Raw genomic sequence first — 19,545 nt, 5'->3', positions numbered from 1 at the left:
CAATAAACACAGGGAGGTATATGTCTTTTTGAATTAGTGTTTTCATTTTCTTTGGGTAAATACCTACAATTAGAATTAGTGGAGTGTATAGTATTTCTATTTTTAGTTTTTTGAGGCCGCTTCATACTGTTTTCCACAGTGGTAGCACCAATTTACATTCCTACCAACAGTACATGAGAGTTCCCTTTTCTCCACATCCTCATCAATACTTGTTATTTGTTGTCTTTTTGATACTAGCCATTCTGAATGGTGTGAGGTGATACCTCATTGTGGTTTTGATTAACATTTCCCTGATGGTTAGTGATGTTGAGCATCATTTTATATATTCTTGGTCATCTGTATGTCTTCTTTGGAAAAGTGTATATGAAAATCCTCTGCACATTTTAATCAGATTGTTATTGTTATTACTATTTGCTGTTGAGTTGTATGAGTTGTTCATATCTTTTGAGTATTAGCCCCTTATTTAATATATTATTTGCATATATCTTCTCCCATTAAGTGGGAATTTATTTGCCTTTCTTATTAATGGTTTCCTTTATGGTCCAATATCTTTTCAGTTTCATGTAGTCCCAGTTGTTTAATTTTGTTTTTTTTTTCCCTTACCTGAGGAGAATGATCCAAAAATGTTGCTAAGGCCCAAGTGTTTACTGCCTATGTTTTATTTTGTTCTATGGTTCTAGGACTTACATTTAGGTCTTTAATCCATCTTGAATTTATTTTTGTGCATGCTATACACAACATTTTTTTTTTGCCCATAGATGTCCATGTTTTCCAACACCATCTATTGAAAAAAAACTATCTTGTCCATATTATGTATTTTGTCATCTTTGTCATAGATTAACTGACCAGATAGGATTGTTATTTTTTTTCTAATCTATCTTATCCCATTGATATATGCATCTGTTTTTGTGCCATACTGTTTTGATTACTATAACTTTGTAATATATATTGAAATCTGGGATTGTGATATATCCAGCTTTGTCTTTCTCAAGTTTGCTTTGGTTCTCCAGGGTCTTTTGTGGTTTCATACAAATTTTAGCATTATTGTTCCAGTTCTGTTAAAAATGGAATTGGAATTTTGATAGGTATCACATTGACTTTGTAGACTGCTTTGGATAATATTGATCTTTTAACAATATTAATTCTCCCAAACCACAAGTATTGTATTTATTATCATTTATTTGTGTTGTCTTCAACTTCTCTCATCAATGTGGTATAGATTTTAGAATATGGGTCTTTCATCAACTAGGTTAAATTTATTCCTGGTATTTTATTATTTTTGATAAAACTGAGAATGGGGTTGCTTTTTAAATTTCTTTTTCTGCTAGTTTGTTGTTAGTGTATAGAAACACACTAGATTTTTGTCTAATAATTTTGTGTGCTTTTACTTTACTAATTAACTTTACTAGTTACTAATTACCTTTAACTAATATATATATATATATATATATATATATTCATGTTATCTGGAAATAGTGACAGTTTTACTTTTTTACTACCAATTTACATGCTTTATATTTCTTTTTCTTGTCTGATGCTGAAACTAGGACATCCAGCACTATGTGAATAAAAGTGATAGTAGTAGATATCCTCATCTTGTGCCTGATATTAGAGTAAAAGCTTTTAACACTTCACAATTATGATATTAAAGGTGGGTTTGTCAAATATGGCCTTTATTATTTTGAGATATGTTTCCTCCATACTAACTTTATTGGGAATTTTTACCATTAATTGATGTTGAATTGTGTCAAATAATTTTTTGCATCTACTAAGAAAATCATATGACTTTTTTCTCTTTCATTTTATATGTAGCAACATGTTTGTTGATTTACAGATGTTAAACAGTACTTGTATCCCTGCAATAAATCTCACTCTATCACTGTGTTTGAGACATTTAGTGTACTGTTGAATTTGTCTTGTTAATATTTTGTTAAGGATTTTTGCATCTGTGTTTAGGCGGAATATTAGCCTCTAATTTTCTTTTCTTTATTTTTTGTGGCATTTTCTGGTTTTAGAATCTGGATAATCCTGACCTCTTAGAGTGAATTTGAGTGCATTTCTTCCTCATACGTTTTGGAATATTTTGAAAATAATATGTGTGAAATTTCATTAAATGTTTAGTAGAATTCAACTGTAAAACCATCTATTCCTGGAATTTTGTGTGTTGGAAGATTTTGATTAGCAAGCTAATTTTATTTCTAGCAATCAGTCTGTTCAGATTTTCTATTTCTTTTTGACTCAGTCTTAGAGGAATCTTTTTTGGTTTCTTGAAATTTATCCATTACTTCTTTTTTGTTTTGTTTTGTTTCTTTGTATCAAGTTTTTATGTAATTTCCAGTTAGCTAACATATAGTGGAATATTAGTTTCAGGAATAGTATTTAATGGTTATAAAACATCCTACTAAACAATGAATGGGTCAACCAGGATATTAAAGAAGAAACTAAAAATACATGGAAACAAGTGAAAATGAAAACATGATACTTCAAAACTTTTGAGATGCATCAAAAGAGGTCATAAGAAGGAAACATATAGTAACACAAGCTTAGTTCAAGAAACAAGAAAAATCTCAAATACAAAACCTAATATTATACTTACAAGAGCTAGAAAAAGAATGACAAATAAAGCCTAAAGCAAGTAGAAGAAGAGAAATAATAAAGATTACAGCAGAAATAAATGATATTGGAACAACAACAACAACAGAATATATTGATGAAACCAGGGGCTGGTTCTTTGAAATAATTAATAATATTGATAAACCACTAGTCAGATTTATCAGAAAGAAAAATGAAAATACCCAAATAAATAAAATCACGAGTGGCAGAGGAGAGATCATAACCAACACCACAGAAATACAAACAATTTTAAGAGAATATTATGATCAATCATATGTCAACATATTGGACAATCTGGAAGAGATAAATTCTTTTCTGTTAATATGAAAACTATTGTCAAATTGTTTCCATACAACAAGTGCTCATCCCAAAAGGTGCCCTCCTCAATACCCAGCACCCACCCTCCCCTCCTTCCCACCCTCCATAAGTCCTCAGTTTGTTCTCAGTTTTTAAGAGTCTCTTATGTTGGCTCTCTCCCTCTCTAACCTCTTTTTTTTTTCTTTCCATCCCCCATGGACTACTGTAAAGTTTCTCAGAATCCACATAAGACTGAAAACATATGGTATCTGTCTTTCTCTGTATGACTTATTTCACTTACCATAACACCCTCCAGTTCCATCCAAGTTGGTACAAAAGGTCAGATTTCATTCTTTCTCATTGCCACCCAGTATTCCACTGTGTATATAAACCACTATTTCTTTATCCATTCATCAGTTGATGGACTTTTAAGTTCTTTCCATAATTTGGCAATTGTTGAAAGTGTTCCTATAAACATTGGGGTACAAGTGCCCCTTTGCATCAGCACTCATGTATCCCTTGGGTAAATTCCTAGCAGTGCTATTGCTAAGTCATAGGGTAGATCAATTTTTAATTGTTTGAGGAACCTCCACACTGTTTTCCAGAGTGGCCGCACCAAGTTTGCATTCCCACCAACAGGCCAAGAGGGTTCCCGTTTGCCCACATCCTTGCCAGCATCTATAGTCTCCTGATTTGTTCATTTTAGTCATGCTGACTGGCATGAGGTGAAATCTCAGTGGGATTTTGATTTGTATTTCCCTAATGAGGAGTGACATTGAGAATCTTTTCATATGCCTGTTGCCAACTGGATGTCTTCTTTAGAGAAGTGGCTATTCATGTTTTCTGCCCATTTCTTCACTGGATTATTTGTTTTTCGGGTGTGGAGTTTGGTGAGCTCTTTATAGATTTTGGATACTAGCCCTTTGTCTGATATGTCACTTGCAAATATCTTTTCCCATTCCGTTGGTTGCTTTTTAGTTTTGTTGATTGGTCCCTTTGCTGTGCAGAAGCTTTTGATCTTCATGAGGTCCCAATAGCTCATTTTTGCTTGTAATTCCCTTGCCTTTGGGGATGTGTCAAGTAAGAGATTGCTACGGCTGAGGTCAAAGAGGTTTTTTTCCTGCTTTCTCCTCTAGAGTTTTGATGGTTTCCTGTCTCACACTCAGGTCCTTATCCATTTTGAGTTTGTTTTTTGAATGGTGTAAGAAAGTGGTCTAGTTTCATCCTTCTGCATGTTGCTATCCAGTTCTCCCAGCACCATTTGTTAAAGAGACTGTCTTTTTTCCAGTGGATATTCCTTCCTGCTTTGTCAAAGATTACTTGGCCATACTTTTGTGGGTCTAGTTCTGGGGTTTCTATTCTATTCCATTGGTCTATGTGTCTGTGTTTGTGCCAATACCATGCTGTCTTGATGATGACAGCTTTGTAGTAGAGGGTAAAGTCTGGGATTGTGATGCCTCCTGCTTTGGTCTTCATCTTCAAAATTACTTTGGCTATTAGGGGTCTTTTGTGGTTCCATAAAAATTTTAGGGTTGCTTGTTCTAGCTTCAAGAAGAATGCTGGTGCAATTTTGATTGGGATTGCATTGAATGTGTAGATAGCTTTGGATAGTATTGACATTTTAACAATATTTATTCTTCCAATCCATGAGCATGGAATGTTTTTCCATTTCTTTATATCTTCAATTTCCTTCATAAGCTTTCTATAGTCTTCAGCATACAGATCTTGTACATCTTTGGTTAGACTGATTCCTATGTAATTTATGCTTCTTGGTGCAATTGTGAATGGGATCAGTTTCTTTATTTGTCTTTCTGTTGTTTCATTATTAGTGTGTAAGAATGCAACTAATTTCTGTACATTGATTTTGTATCCTGCGACTTTGCTGAATTCATGTATGAGTTCTAGCAGACTTTTGGTGGAGTCTATAGGGTTTCCATGTATAATATCATGTAATCTGCAAAAAGTGAAAGCTTAACTTCATCTTTGCCAATTTTGATGCCTCTGATTTCCTTTTGTTATCTGATTGCTCATGCTAACACTTCCAGCACTATGTTAAACAACAGCAGTGAGGGGCGCCTGGGTGGCGCAGTCGGTTAAGCGTCCGACTTCAGCCAGGTCACGATCTCGCGGTCCGTGGGTTTGAGCCCCACGTCGGGCTCTGGGCTGATGGCTCAGAGCCTGGAGCCTGTTTCCGATTCTGTGTCTCCCTCTCTCTCTGCCCCTCCCCCATTCATGCTCTGTCTCTCTCTGTCCCAAAAATAAATAAAAAAACATTGAAAAAAAAAAAACAACAGCAGTGACAGTGGACATCCCTCTAGTGTTCCTGATCTCAGGGAAAAAGCTCTCATTTTTTCCCCATGGAGAATCATGTTAGCTGTGGGCTTTTCATAAATGGCTTTTATGATGTTTAACTATGTTTCTTCTATCCCGACTTTCTCAAGGGTTTTTATTAAGAAAGTATGCTGAATTTTTTCATAAGCTTTTTCTGCATCGATTGACAGGATCATATGGTTCTTTTCTTTTCTTTTATTAATGTGATGTACCACATTGATTGATTTGTGAATACTGAACCAGCCCTGAATCCAGGAATGAATCCCACTTGATCATAGTGAATAATTCTGTTTATATGCTGTGGAATTCGTTTTGAAGTATCTTGAGAATTTTTTCATCCATTTTCATCAGGGATATTGACCTGTAGTTCTCTTTTTTTTTTTTTTGCTGGTTCTCTATCTGGTTTGGGAATCAAAGTAATGCTGGCTCCATAGAATGAGTCTGGAAGTTTTCCTTCCCTTTATATTTTTTGGAACAGCTTGAGAAGATAGGTATTATCTCTGCTTTAAATGTCTGATACAATTCCCCAGGAGAGTCTTCTGGTCCTGGAATCTTATTTGTTGGGAGATTTTTGATAACTGATTCAATTTCTTCGCTGGTTATGGGTCTGTTCAAGCTTTCTATTTCTTCCTGTTTGAGTTTTGGAAGTGTGTGGGTGTTTAGGAATTTGTCCATTTCTTCCAGGTTGTCCAGTTTGTTGGCATATAATTTTTCATAGTATTCCCTGATAATTTCTTGTATTTCTGAGGGATTGGTTGTAATAATTACATGTTAATTCATGATTTTATCTATTTGAGTCATCTTCCTTTTCTTTTTGAGAAGCCTGGGGCTAGAGGTGTATCAATTTTGCTTATTTTTTCAAAAAACCAACTCTTGATTTCATTGATATGCTCTACAGTTTTTTTTAGTTTCTACAGTGTTCATTTCTGCTCTGATCTTTATTATTTCTTTTCTTCTGCTGGGTTTGGGGTGTCTTTGCTGTTATGTTTCTAGTTCCTTTAGGTGTGCTGTTAGATTTTGTTTTTGGGATTTTTCTTGTTTCTTGAGATAGGCCTGGATTGCAATGTATTTTCCTCTCAGGACTGCCTTTGCTACATCCCAAAGCGTTTGGATTGTTGTATTTTCATTTTCGTTTGTTTCCATATATTTTTAAATTTCTTCTCTAATTGCCTGGTTGACCCATTCATTTTTTAGTAAGGTGTTCTTTAACTTCCATGCTTTTGGAGGTTTTCCAGACCTTTTCTTGGGATTGATTTCAAGCTTCATCTCATTGTGTTCTGAAAGTATGCATGGTATGATCTCAATTCTTGTATACTTATGAAGGGCTGTTTTGTGACCCGGTATGTGATCTATCTTGGAGAATGTTCCATGTGCACTCGAGAAGAAAGTATATTCTGTTGCTTTGGGATGCAGAGTTCTAAATATATCTGTCAAGTCCATCTGATCCAATGTACCCTTTAAGGCCCTTGTTTCTTTCTTCATCCTGTGTCTAGATGACCTATCCATTGTAGTAAGTGGGGTATTAAAGTCCCCTGGAAGTACCACATTCTTATCAATAAGGTTGCTTCTGTTTGTGATTGTTTTATATATTTGGGGGCTCCCGTATTTGTCACATAGACACTTATAATTGTTAGCTCTTCCTGATGGATAGACCCTGTAATTATTATATAATGTCCTTCTTCATCTCTTGTCACAGCCTTTAATTTAAAGTCTAGTTTGATATAAGTATGGCTACTCCAGCTTTCTTTTGACTTCCAGTAACATGATAGATAGCTCTCCATCCCTTTACTTTCAATCTGAAAGTGTCCTCAGGTCTAAAATGAGTCTCTTGTAGATAGCAAATAGATGCATCTTGTTTTTTTAATCCATTATGATACCCTATGCCTTTTGGTTGGAGTATTTAGTCCATTTAGATTCAGTGTTATTATAGAAGGATATGGGTTTAGAGTCATTGTGATGTCTGTAGGTTTTATGCTTGTATTGATGTCTCTGGTACTTTGTCTCACAGGATCCCCCTTAGGATCTCTTGTAGGGCTGGTTTAGTGGTGACGAATTCCTTCAGTTTTTGTTTGGGAAGACCTTTATCTCTCTTTCTATTCTAAATGACAGACTTGCTGGATAAAGGATTCTCGGCTGCATATTTTTTTCTGTTCATCACATTGAAGATATCCTGCCATTCCTTTCTGGTCTGCCAAGTTTCAGTAGATAGATTTGTCACTAGTCTTATCAGTCTCCCTTTATATGTTAGAGCATGTTTATCCCTAGCTGCTTTCAGAATTTTCTCTTTATCTTTGTATTTTGCCAGTTTCACTATGATATGTCATGCAGAAGATCGATTCAAGTTATGTCTGAAGGGAGTTCTCTGTGCCTCTTGGATTTCAATGCTTGTTTCCTTCCCCAGATCAGGGAAGTTCTCAGCTATGATTTCTTCAAGTACACCTGAAGCACCTTTTTCTCTCTCTTCCTCCTCTGGAATCCGAATTATGTGTATCATCACATCACATAGTTCTCTAATTCTCCCCTCATACTCTTGGATTTTTTTATCTCTCTTTTTCTCAGCTTCCTCTTTTTGCAAAAATTTTCTTCTGTTTCATCTATTCTCTCCTCTGCCTCTTCAGTATGAGCTGTGGTCGACTCCATTTTATTTTACAGCTCATTTATATCATTTTTTAGCTCCTCCTGACTGTTTCTTAGTCTCTTGATCTCTGTAGCTATAGATTCTCAGCTGTCCTCTATAATTTTTTCAAGTGCAGTGATTAATTTTATGACTATTATTTTAAATTCGTATTCTGTTATATTCCTAAAATCGTTTTTGATCAGTTCGTTAGCTGTCGCTATTTCCTGGAGTTTCTTTTAAGGAGAATTCTTCCATTTCTTCATTTCGGATAGTCCCTGGAGTGGTGCGAAACTGCAGGGCTCTTCCCCTGTGCTGTCTGGAGTAACTTGTGTTGTTGGGCGGGGTTGCAGTCAGACCTGATGTCTGCCCCCAGCCCACCACTGGGGCCACAGACTTGTGTGTACCTTATCTTCCCCTCTCCCAGGGGCAGGACTCACTGTGGAGTGGTGTCGCCCCTGTTTGGGCTACTTGCACACTGCCAGGCTTGTGGTGCTGCTTCTATGGAATCTGGCATATTAGTCGGGGCGGATCCGCAAGGTGCACGGGGGTGGGAGAGGCAGGATCAGCTCGTTTTGCCTTTGATAGTCTGCTGTGGGAGGTGCCCTGCAGCACCAGGAGGGAGGCATACCTGTTGGAGGGATGGATCCACAGAAGCACAGTGTTGGGTGTTTGCACGGTGCAAGCAAGTCCGTGATGGAAATTGGTTCCCTTTGGGATTTGGGCTGCGGGATGGGTGAAGGAGATGGTGCTTCCCAGTGCCTTTGTTCCCCACCAAGCTGAGCTCTGTCCTCCGGGGCTCAACAACTCTCCCTCCTGTTGTCCTCTAGCCCTCCGCTCTCTGAGCAGAGATGTTGACTTATAACCTTCCAGGTGTTAAGTCCTGCTGGCTGTCAGAACACACTCTGTCCGGCTCCTCCACTCTTGCAAGTCAGACTCGAGGACTTTGCCTTGCCAGGTGGGCTGGCTGCCCCTCCACCACCCTGGCTCCCTCCCACCAGTCCATGTAGTGCACACCACCTCTCCGCCCTTCCTACCCTCTTCCATGGGCCTCTCATCTACGCTTGGCTCTGGAGAGTCCGTTCTGCTAGTCTTCTGGCCATTTTCTGGGTTATTTAGGCATATGTGGGTGGAATCTAAGTGATCAGCAGGACTCAATGAGCTCAGCGTCCTCCTATGCCGCCATCTTCCTAATCTGCAAGAGATAAATTCTTAGAGACATACAAACTACCCAATCTGAAAAAGGAAGAAATAGAAAACTTTGGCAGACCAATAACCAGGAAAGAAGTTAAATAGGTAATCAAAAATCTCCCAACAAACAAAAGTTCAGGACCAGATGTCTTCCCAGGGGAATTCAACCAAACATTTAAAGAAGAGTTAATAACTGTTCTTCTCAAACAGTTCCAGAAATGGAAATGGAAGGAAAATTTCCAAACTCATTCTTAAATGGAAATGGAAGGAAAACTTCCAAATTCATTCCACAAGGCCAGCATTACCTTTATTCCAAACACAGACAAATACCCCACTAAAAATGAGAATTATAAGACAATATCACTGATAAATGGGGATGAAAAAATATCTGTTACTTCTAAGTTTTCCAATTTTTTGTGTTTAATTTTTTTTGTAGTATTATTTTATAAACCTTGTATTTATGTGTTGTCAGCTGTCACTTCTCCTTCATTTCCAATTTTATTTTGTATGTCTTTTTTTCTTAATGAGTTTGGCTAACAATTTATTAATTTTGTTAAATTTTCAAAGAACCCACTCTGTTTCATTAATCCTTTCTATTTTTATTCTCTATTTATTTTGGTTATAATATTTATTATTTTCTCTCTTTTAATAAATTTGTGTTTTCTTTATTCTTCTATTTCTAGTTGTTTTAGGTGTAAGTTTAGATGTTTTATTCCAGATTTCTTGGTTCTTGAGGTAGGCTTGTTACACTATAAACTTCCTTCCTGTTTTTGCTGTGTCCCAAAGATTTTGAACCATTGTTTTTACATATTCATTAATTTCCAAGTACATTTTTTCCTCTTTGATTTCTTTTGACTTATTGGTTGTTTAGTACCATGTCATTTAGACTTCATGTGTTTGCATTTTTTTCCTGTTTTCTTTTTTCATGTAAGTACATCATTGTGGCTGAAAAGATGCATAGTATAATTTAAGTCTTTTGTAATTTATTGAAACTTTTTGTGTCCTAACATGTAATTTATCCTAGACAATGTTCTATGTGCTCTCAAAAAGAATGTGTATTCTGCTAATTTGGGTTGAAATATTCTGTATACATCTGGTAAGTCCATCTGGTCTAATGTGTTATTCAAAACCACTGTTTACTTATTGATCTTCTGTGTGAATGATCTATCCATTGATATGTTTGTTGTTAAAGTCCCCTACTATCATTACATTAGTGTCAATTTCTTCCTTTGTGTGTGTTAATATTTGCTTTATATATTTAGTTGTTCCTACCTTTGATGCATAGATACTTATAATTGTTATATCCTCTTAAATTTATCTCATTATTATTCTGTAATGACCTTCTTTGTCTGTTGTTACATCTCTTGTTTTTTTTTTCTTTTGTTTTAATGTTTATTTATTTTTCAATGAGAGACAGAGACAGATCATGAGCAGGGGTGTGGCAGAGAGAGAGGGAGACACAGAAGCCAAAGCAGGTTGCAGGCTATTCAGATGTCAGCACAGTTTCTGACGCAGGGCTCAAACCCATGAAAGGTGAGATCATGACCTGATCTGAAGTTGGACACTTAACTGGCTGAACACCCCAGGCGCCCCTACATCTCTTGTTTTAAATTCTATTTTATCTGAAGTAAGTATTGTTACACCCCCTTTTTTTCATTTCCATTTGCATGGAATATTTTTTTCATCCCTTTACTTTTAGTCTGTATGTGTCTTCTGGTCTAAAGTGAGCCTCTTGTAAGCAGAATATAGATGAGTCTGGTTTTGTTTTGCTTTGCTTTACTATTTAATCACTCAATGACTTTTGATGAGAGCATTAAGACCTTTTGCATTTAAAGTAATTATTGAAACTTCTGGGAACATGGTGGAGTAGGAGGACACTAAGCTCACCATGTCCCATGGACAGACTTAGCATCAGTTCAATGAACCAAGAAAAATGACTCCCATGCTGACAGAACAGACTTTCTACATACAGTTAACTGTAGAGACAAGGTCACATAGAGAATTAAAGAAGGGACAGAGACACAGTTGGGAAACAAAGTCTCGGCAATACTAACCAGAAATGAGAAGGACTATAAGCGCAGAGAAGAGGGAGAAGCAGAACAATAACAGGCCCTCCAGGCATGGGGACCTGCACTGGCACTACAAGTGCCAGTAACATTTGGCTTTGAAAACCAGGGAGACTTAATGTTAGGAGTTTTATACACCCAGCAGGGCTCAACTCCAGGTACGTAAACAATTAGTGGGCTTAACTCTGGAAGAGCCAGAGGGCAATAAGAAACTGAGTTCCTCCTTTAAATATACAGCATAACAAGCAATCTTGCATAGAAATAGCAGAGAAGCAGAATTTAGAAAAAGTTCCTGGGTTATATGTGAAGGAGAGATATTTCTTACTCTCAGTACTCTTGCTGAGGGGGCAGGGGTCTTTAGGGGTCCTCTCCAAGAATATCAGAGATGTCAGGAATCATTTCCCACCTCCAACCCAGACTACATAACCCAACACCTGTGGGAACCAGCACGAACACCTTCTACCAAACTTGCTAATAGCACGGCATTGCCCCTGTGTTATCCCATGGATCCATCCCATGCAACCCACCCCACTTATTAGGAGGCTCTTAAAAGTGGCTCCTGCCACATCTCACCTTGCAAGCAGCCCCAGAAAGGATGGTCATCACTTCTAAGTGATTCTTGACATGGGAAGAGGGTGAGAAAACCACACACACTATTTCAACTACCGTCCAAAGAGAGGAGCCTTATAACTGGCAGTGCAGGAAAAGTGCCCTGCCAATCCATGAGTCTGCAGCTCTAGAAGATGTACTTGAGTCAGGCATCTAATTTGTCATCCCTGCCAACTAACAAAAATCTTTCAGGGTGGCAGCATAGGAAGAGAGTCCTGCAGCTCAGGGTCACTACAACCCCAGCAGATAAATTGGAATCAGGCATCTGGTTTGTCTGTAGGCCCCACCTACCAACAGAAGCCTCTCTAAGGATATTGATCATTGAGTACCCTGCAGTTTGGTGAGACTGCAGCCAAACTAAATGGGCTGAGGGCAGGCATAAAGTCTTACTCTTGACATTGTTCAACTAGACCCACAACAACCTCATACTGTCTCCTAATAGCATAGGGACTAAACCCTACCCACAAAAGACAAAGTGGGCCATTGCAGGCAACTGAACTGAAGGCAAATGAATCTCAGCCACAATGGTAGAATATATACAACCCTCATAGGAGACACATCTGAAATGCCTGGTACAGGTGAACAGAGGAAATTGCACTACAGGGCACCATAGAGGATCTCTTCTTCATAAAGCCATGTTATTCAAGATCAGGAGACATAAATGACTTTCCTAATACATAAAAAAAACACAGAGTTAGACAAAATGAAGAGAAAAGAATATGTCTCAAATGAAAGCAGGCCAAAATCACACTAAAAGAGTTAAATGAAATGGAGACAAATAACATACCCGATGAAGAATTCAAAGTAAAGGTTGTAAAGATACATAGCCTTGAGAAAGGAGTGGAAGATGTCACTGGACTTTCAATAAAGAGATAGAAAACATTAAAAGAAAACAGAGGTGAAGAACACTATAAGATGAATGGGTAAATAAGATGTGATATATATATATATATATATATATACACACACACACAATAGAATATTACTCATCCATCAAAAAGACTAAAATCTTGTCATTTGTAATGACATGGATGGAGCTAGAATATATTATACTAAATGAAGTAAGTCAATCGAAGAAAGACAAATACCACAAGATTTCACTCATATGTGTAATTTAAGAAATGAAACATAAACATGGGAAGAAGGAGAAAAAAAGAAAATAGAGGGAAACAAACCATAAGAGACTCTTAAAGGTAGAGAACAAACTGAGGGTTGATGGAGTGATGAGGGTGGGGATGGGTTAGATATGTATGTGATGGGTATTAAGGAGGGCAGTTGCTGTGATAAGCACTGGCTGTTGTATGTAAATGATGAATCACTGAATTCTACTCTTAAAACGAATAATGCACTGTATGCTAACTAAAGTTTAAATTAAAAAAAAACACACTAAAAAAATCAATAGTAGGTTAAAGGAGGCATAAGAATCAGTGAGCTGGATGATGGAGTAATGGAAAGCAACCAAGCTGAACAACAAAAACAAAAAGAAGAAATTAGAATAGGTCAAGGAAATTCAGCAACATCATCAACTGTAATAACATTTATATCATAGAGATCTCCAAAGGAAGAGGGAGAAAAGAAGGAAAAATTTTATTTTAAGAAATAATAACTGATTTTTTTTAATATAAGGAAAGAAACAGACATCAAAACCCAGGAGGTACAGGGTGCCCCCCACAAAGTGAATCCAGGGAGGTCTACATCAAGAAACATAAAAATTAATGGGGCGCTTGGGTGGCGCAGTCGGTTAAGCATCCGACTTCAGCCAGGTCACGATCTCGCGGTCCAGGAGTTTGAGCCCCGCGTCGGGCTCTGGGCTGATGGCTCAGAGCCTGGAGCCTGTTTCCGATTCTGTGTCTCCCTCTCTCTCTGCCCCTCCCCCATTCATGCTCTGTCTCTCTCTGTCCCAAAAATAAATAAACGTTGAAAAAAAAATTTAAAAAAAAGAAACATAAAAATTAAAATGTCAACAATTAAAGGTAAAGAAAGAATTTTAAAAGCAACAAGAGAAAACAAAGAGTTACATGCAAGAAAAATCCCATAAGACTATCAGTTGATTTTTTTAGCAGAAACCTTGAAAGCCAGAAAGGAAAGGTACAATATATTCAAAGCTCTGAGAGGAAAAATATCTGCAACTAAGAATACCCAGCAAGGATATGGTTCAGAATAGACGGGTAAATAGTTTCCCAGGGGCACCTGGGTGGCTCAGTTAGCTGAGCGTCCAACTCAGGTCATGATTTCACAGAGTTCGAGCCCCATGTCAGGCTCTGTGCTGACAGCTCAGAGCCTGGATTCTGCTTCCAATTCTGTGTCTCCCTCTTTCTTTGCCCCTCTCCTGCTCACCCTCTCAAAACTAAGCCCTAAAGACAAATAAAAAAAATAGAGTTTCCCAGACAAACAAAAGTTAAGAAATTTGTTACCACGAAATAAGCCTAACAAGAATGTTAAAGAGAATTCTTTGAGTGGAAAGAAAAATCCATAATTAAAAGTCAGAAAATTATGAAGGAAAAAATTTCACAGGTGAATAAAAACCATAATAAAAGTTGTTGAGTAACCACTTATAAAACCAGTACAGGGGTTAAAACATGTAAGAACTAAAAATAAATTATATTTAAAGATCAGTCAAGGGATTTACAAAATAAAAGGCTATAAAGTACAATTATATACATAAAACATGGCGATGGAAGTAAAAATTTAGTGCTTTTAGAATGTGTTCAAAATTAAGTGACCATCAACTTAATATAGATTCCTATATGCACAAGATGTTATATATGAGCCTAATGGTAACCACAAACCAAAAACCTATAATTGATACACACACAAAAAATAATAATAAGAAGGAATCCAAGTATATCAATAAAGAAAGCCATAAAACCACAAGGTAAGAGAGCAAGAAAAGAAACAGAAAAAATACAAAAACAACCATAAAACAGATAACAAAATGGTAATAAATACATACATATTAACAGCTATTTTCAATAAATGACCTGAATACTCCAATCCGAAGACATAGGGTGACTGTACAAAAAGCAAGACCCATCAATATGATGCCTTGTGGGGGATAAGTTTAGGAATCCCCCGGGCTTACATCAATGGGTTAACCAGGCATAAAGAAATACAAAGTCATAAGATGCTCACACCCAAGTTTGGGTAAACCAGATTGGCACTCCAAGAATGGGGGGGGGTGCAAAGACACCCTGAGAATATTGAGGTGCAAAGGTGCCAGGAATAGGAAGGTGCAAAAGCACCCCAAAATAGACAGGGGGGTGCAGAGCCCCCAGAATAGAGAGGGAGAGGCAAAGGCCTAAAATAGGAATGGCGCAAAAGTGCCCAATACACAAATGTATGAAATAAACAAGATTAGATATTCAGGTGGAAGAACCCCCAATTTAGTACTATAGCAGAAAAGCTGCTTTCACAGGAGGATATGGCCAGGTTAGGTAAATTGGTGAATTGGGCCATGGACTGCTGCGCTGCAGGCAAAGCAGCCCAAAATGGAGATGGTTAAAAGAAAAGGTGTCTTGTCAACCCTGAGGTTATTTCCCCTATCTGCCTTATCCCCTAGGCTAGCTAAGATAAACAGAGGTGCTGCCTCATGTCTGTCTTTAACAACCATCTACCCATCTGCCCGGCTCCAGGATTTTGTTTTATATTGACTCAAACCCCAAACACCTCCTTTTTCACTCATGTCCCCAAGTTAATGTTCACAGTTTCTTTGTCTCTTTGTACACACCCATGACGTTTGCAAGCCTTCTGAGCTGAATAAATACGTGGCAAGGACCCTTATTCAGGGCTCTTGTCTTTTCCCAGATATTAGCCATCTCTCGCTTTAATCCTGCATCTGCTCTTTTGCTGGCCCAAAGAGAACTTTAGATGTAGAATCTACGACAATGTCTGTAGAGTCTCACTTCAGACCTAATGACACATGCAGGTTGAAAATGAAGTGATGGAAAACATTTGCCATGTAAATACAATAAAAACGAAAGCTGGGTTGCTTGATCCCCAGACTTGAGCTCTTAACCATTCAGACACTGTCCCACCACTTGAATGAGTCATTGGTAGTATTTGGGGCATAGCTTGCCATATTTTGTTATATAAGCAAGGTGCATATGCATAACTATTGAGGTGCAAAGCACCTCATGCATAATTTTGTCCAATTTTGTCATCCACCATATATATCTCCTTTCCAACCAAAGGTAAAGATATGTATATATGTGTGTATATTCATATAATCTCACATAAACACATGCACAGCAGGATATAAGCACCATGAGATGCTTGTCCCATTCACCCCTATATCTCCAGCATTTTCTTTCTTTTTCTTTCTTTTTTTCTTTCTTTTTTCTTTCTTTTTTTCTTTCTTCTTTCTTTCTTTCTTTCTTTCTTTCTATTTAAATTTTAGTTAGCCAAAATACAGTGCAATATTGGTTTCAGAAGTAGAATTCAATGATTCATCACTTACATACAACACCCAGTGCACATCACAAGTACCCTCCTTAATACCCATCACCTATCTAGCCTATCTACCACCCACTTCCCTCCATTAACCCTGCTTGTTCTCTATCATTAAGAGCCTCTTATTTTTACTACCTACTTACTGCTTTACTGAGCAAGCTATTGAGCCACTCAACGTATTTTCTTTTCTCTAAAATGGAGATAATAATAGTCCCTACCTCATAGTGTTATGGTGAGGCTAAATGGATATAACACAAGCATCTGGCACACTGTAAACACTCGATTAATCTCTGCCATTATTTTTAATAATTGTTTAGCTGCTTGTATATTATATTTTTTTCTATAATATGGGTGTACTCTTTTTGTACAGAGAAAACATAATGGAAAGTATTTAAAAACAATGATTGTTAGTGGAGGGCAAGAAGGGGCCAATTAACTGGAGATTAAATGCTTGAAGAGGAAAAATGTAAGGTCATACTGTATCATAATCTGTGTCAAATATTGGTACTTTGCAAATTTTGATGTTAAAGGCAAATCACAGAAGGATCATATTACCAAGGACGGGAAATGAGATAAACCAATTGCAGTAAAAAGCCCATTTTCGGAAATGTTGTGGTGACAAGATGTCCATGGGAGAAATGAGGATCATAAGACTATTATCTAAACCCTCCAAAAGCAACTCACTTCCCCCACGTCAACAGTGAATCTCTAACTCAAGCCTCTGGCTCCCACACCAGGGCCCTTTCTATTAGACCTCACTCCTAGGGCATCACTTCTTTCAAAGATACTTTTGGTTGATAGGCTGTCTGCCTTTCATTCTAAGAAGACATGTGTTTGCCCAATTTCTGAAAGGTTATGTCTCATCTTTCTATATTTAAACATCAATAAAAGGTGGGAAGGGATGTCAATTTAAAAATCTGCCAATAAAATATCTGGTAATAAAAAAAAAAGAAAGCTGGGGTTGCAATATTTATAATGGACAAAATAGATTTTAAAACAAAGAATGCAACCAGAGACAAAGAAGGACACTACATAATGATAAAAGGAGCAATCCAACAAGGGGGTATAATAATTGTAAATATTTATGCACCAATCATAGAGCACTGAAGTACATAAAGCAACTATTAACAGACATTAAGGAAGAAATGTACAGAATGCAATAATACTAGAAAACTTTAAAACCACACTTACATCAATACATTGATCATCCAGACATAAAATCAACAAAGAAACAGCAATTTTGAATGATACCTAAGACCAGATGGACCTAAAAAGATATATTCAGAACATTCCACCCAAATATAGCAGAATACACATTTTTTCAAGTGCACATGGAACATTTCCCACAGTTAATCACATGTTAGGCCGAAAATCAAGTCTACATAAATTCAAAAAATTGAAAGCTTTTTTCAATGTTCAGAAATATTCATTTCTGACCACAGCAGTATAACACTAGAAACCGATCACACACAAAAAAAGTGGAAATAACACAAATACATGAAGTATGCTACTAAACAGTGAATGTGTCAATCAAAAAATCAAAGAGAAAATGAAAAAAATGCATAGAAACACATGAAAATTAAAATATAATTGTCCAAAATCTTTGGGATGCATGAAAAGCTGTTCTAAGAGGAGAGGTTAAAACAATACAGGCTTTCCTCAAGAGTCAAGAAAATTCTCAAACACCTTACATTATACCTGAGTTAGCCACAAAAAAAAAGAAGAAAAAGAAAAGCCCAAAGCCAGTATAAGGATATAAATAATAAAGATTTGAACAGAAATAAAATAAAGATGACAAAATTAGAATAGATCAATGAAACCAGGATCTGATTCTTTAAAAACACAACAAAATTGATAAACCTCTAGCCAGACTGATCAAAAAGAGAAGAGAGAGAGAGAATAAGGGAGAGACAGAGAAACAGAGACAGAGATGACTCAAATAACTAAAATCAGAAATGAAGAAGTAATAACTAATATTAAATAAATACAAAGGATTATGACAGAATACTATCAAAAAGTATATTCCAATAAATTGGATAATCTAGAACAAATGGATACATTCCTAGAAACATATAACCTCCAAAAACTGAATGAGAAAGAAATATAAACTATAAACTGACCAATTACTAGCAATGAAATTGAACCAATAATCAAAATATCCCCAATAAATAAAAGTCCAGGACCAGATCTCTTTATAGGTGAATTCTACTAAACATTTAAAGAAAAATTAAAACCTATTATACTCAAGTATTCAAAAAAAAAGAAAGAAAAGAAAGTTGCAAATTTATTCTACAAGGCCAGAATTATCTTGATACCAAAACCAGTAAAGGACATTGCAAATACATACATACATACATACATACATACAAGCTAATATCTCTGATAAACATAGATGCAAAAGTTCTTACAAAATATTATCAAACTGAATCAAACAATACATTTAAAAATCATTCACCATGATCAAGTGGGATTTATTCCAGGGATGCAGGTGTGGTACAATATTCACAAATCTATCAACATGATTCATCACATTAACAAGAGAGGGAGATGGGGCGCCTGGGTGGTGCAGTCGGTTAAGCGTCCGACTTCAGCCAGGTCACCATCTCCCTGTCGGTGAGTTCGAGCCCCGCGTCGGGCTCTGGGCTGATGGCTCAGAGCCTGGAGCCTGTTTCCGATTCTGTGTCTCCCTCTCTCTCTGCCCCTCCCCCGTTCATGCTCTGTCTCTCTCTGTCCCAAAAATAAATAAACGTTGAAAAAAAAATTAAAAAAAAAAAAAAACAAGAGAGGGAGAAAAGCCATATAAAAATCTCATGAGATGCAGAAAAAGCATTTGACAAAGTACAATATTCATCCATGATAAAAACCCTCAACAAAGTAAGTTTAAAGATATCAGACCTCAAAATAATAAAGACCATATATGGAAAAACCCACAGCTAACATCATGCTCAATAGTGAAACACTGATAACTTTCCCCCTAAAGTCATTAAAAAGAGAAGGATGTCCACTCTCACCAATTTTATTCAACATAGTATTAAAAGCCCTGGCCAGAGCAATCAGAAAAATAAATAAATAAAAAGCATCCAAATTGGTAAGGAAGAATTTAAAATGTCACTATTTGCAGATGGCATGATACTATATATAGAAAACCTTCAAGACTCCACCAAAAAATTGCTAGAATTGATCACTGAATTCAGTAAAGTCACAAGATACAAAATAATATATAAAACTCAGTTGTATTTCTATGCATTAATAATGAATTAGCAGAAAGAGAATTTTTTAATCCCATTTAAAATTGCATCAAAAATAATAAAATAGGAATAAACTTAACCAATGAGGTGAAAGAGCTGTATTCTGAAAACTATAAAACATTGATGA

This window comes from Prionailurus bengalensis, chromosome X (genome assembly GCF_016509475.1).
Source record: "Prionailurus bengalensis isolate Pbe53 chromosome X, Fcat_Pben_1.1_paternal_pri, whole genome shotgun sequence".
NCBI lineage: Eukaryota > Metazoa > Chordata > Mammalia > Carnivora > Felidae > Prionailurus > Prionailurus bengalensis.
This window is presented reverse-complemented; position numbering follows the sequence as displayed.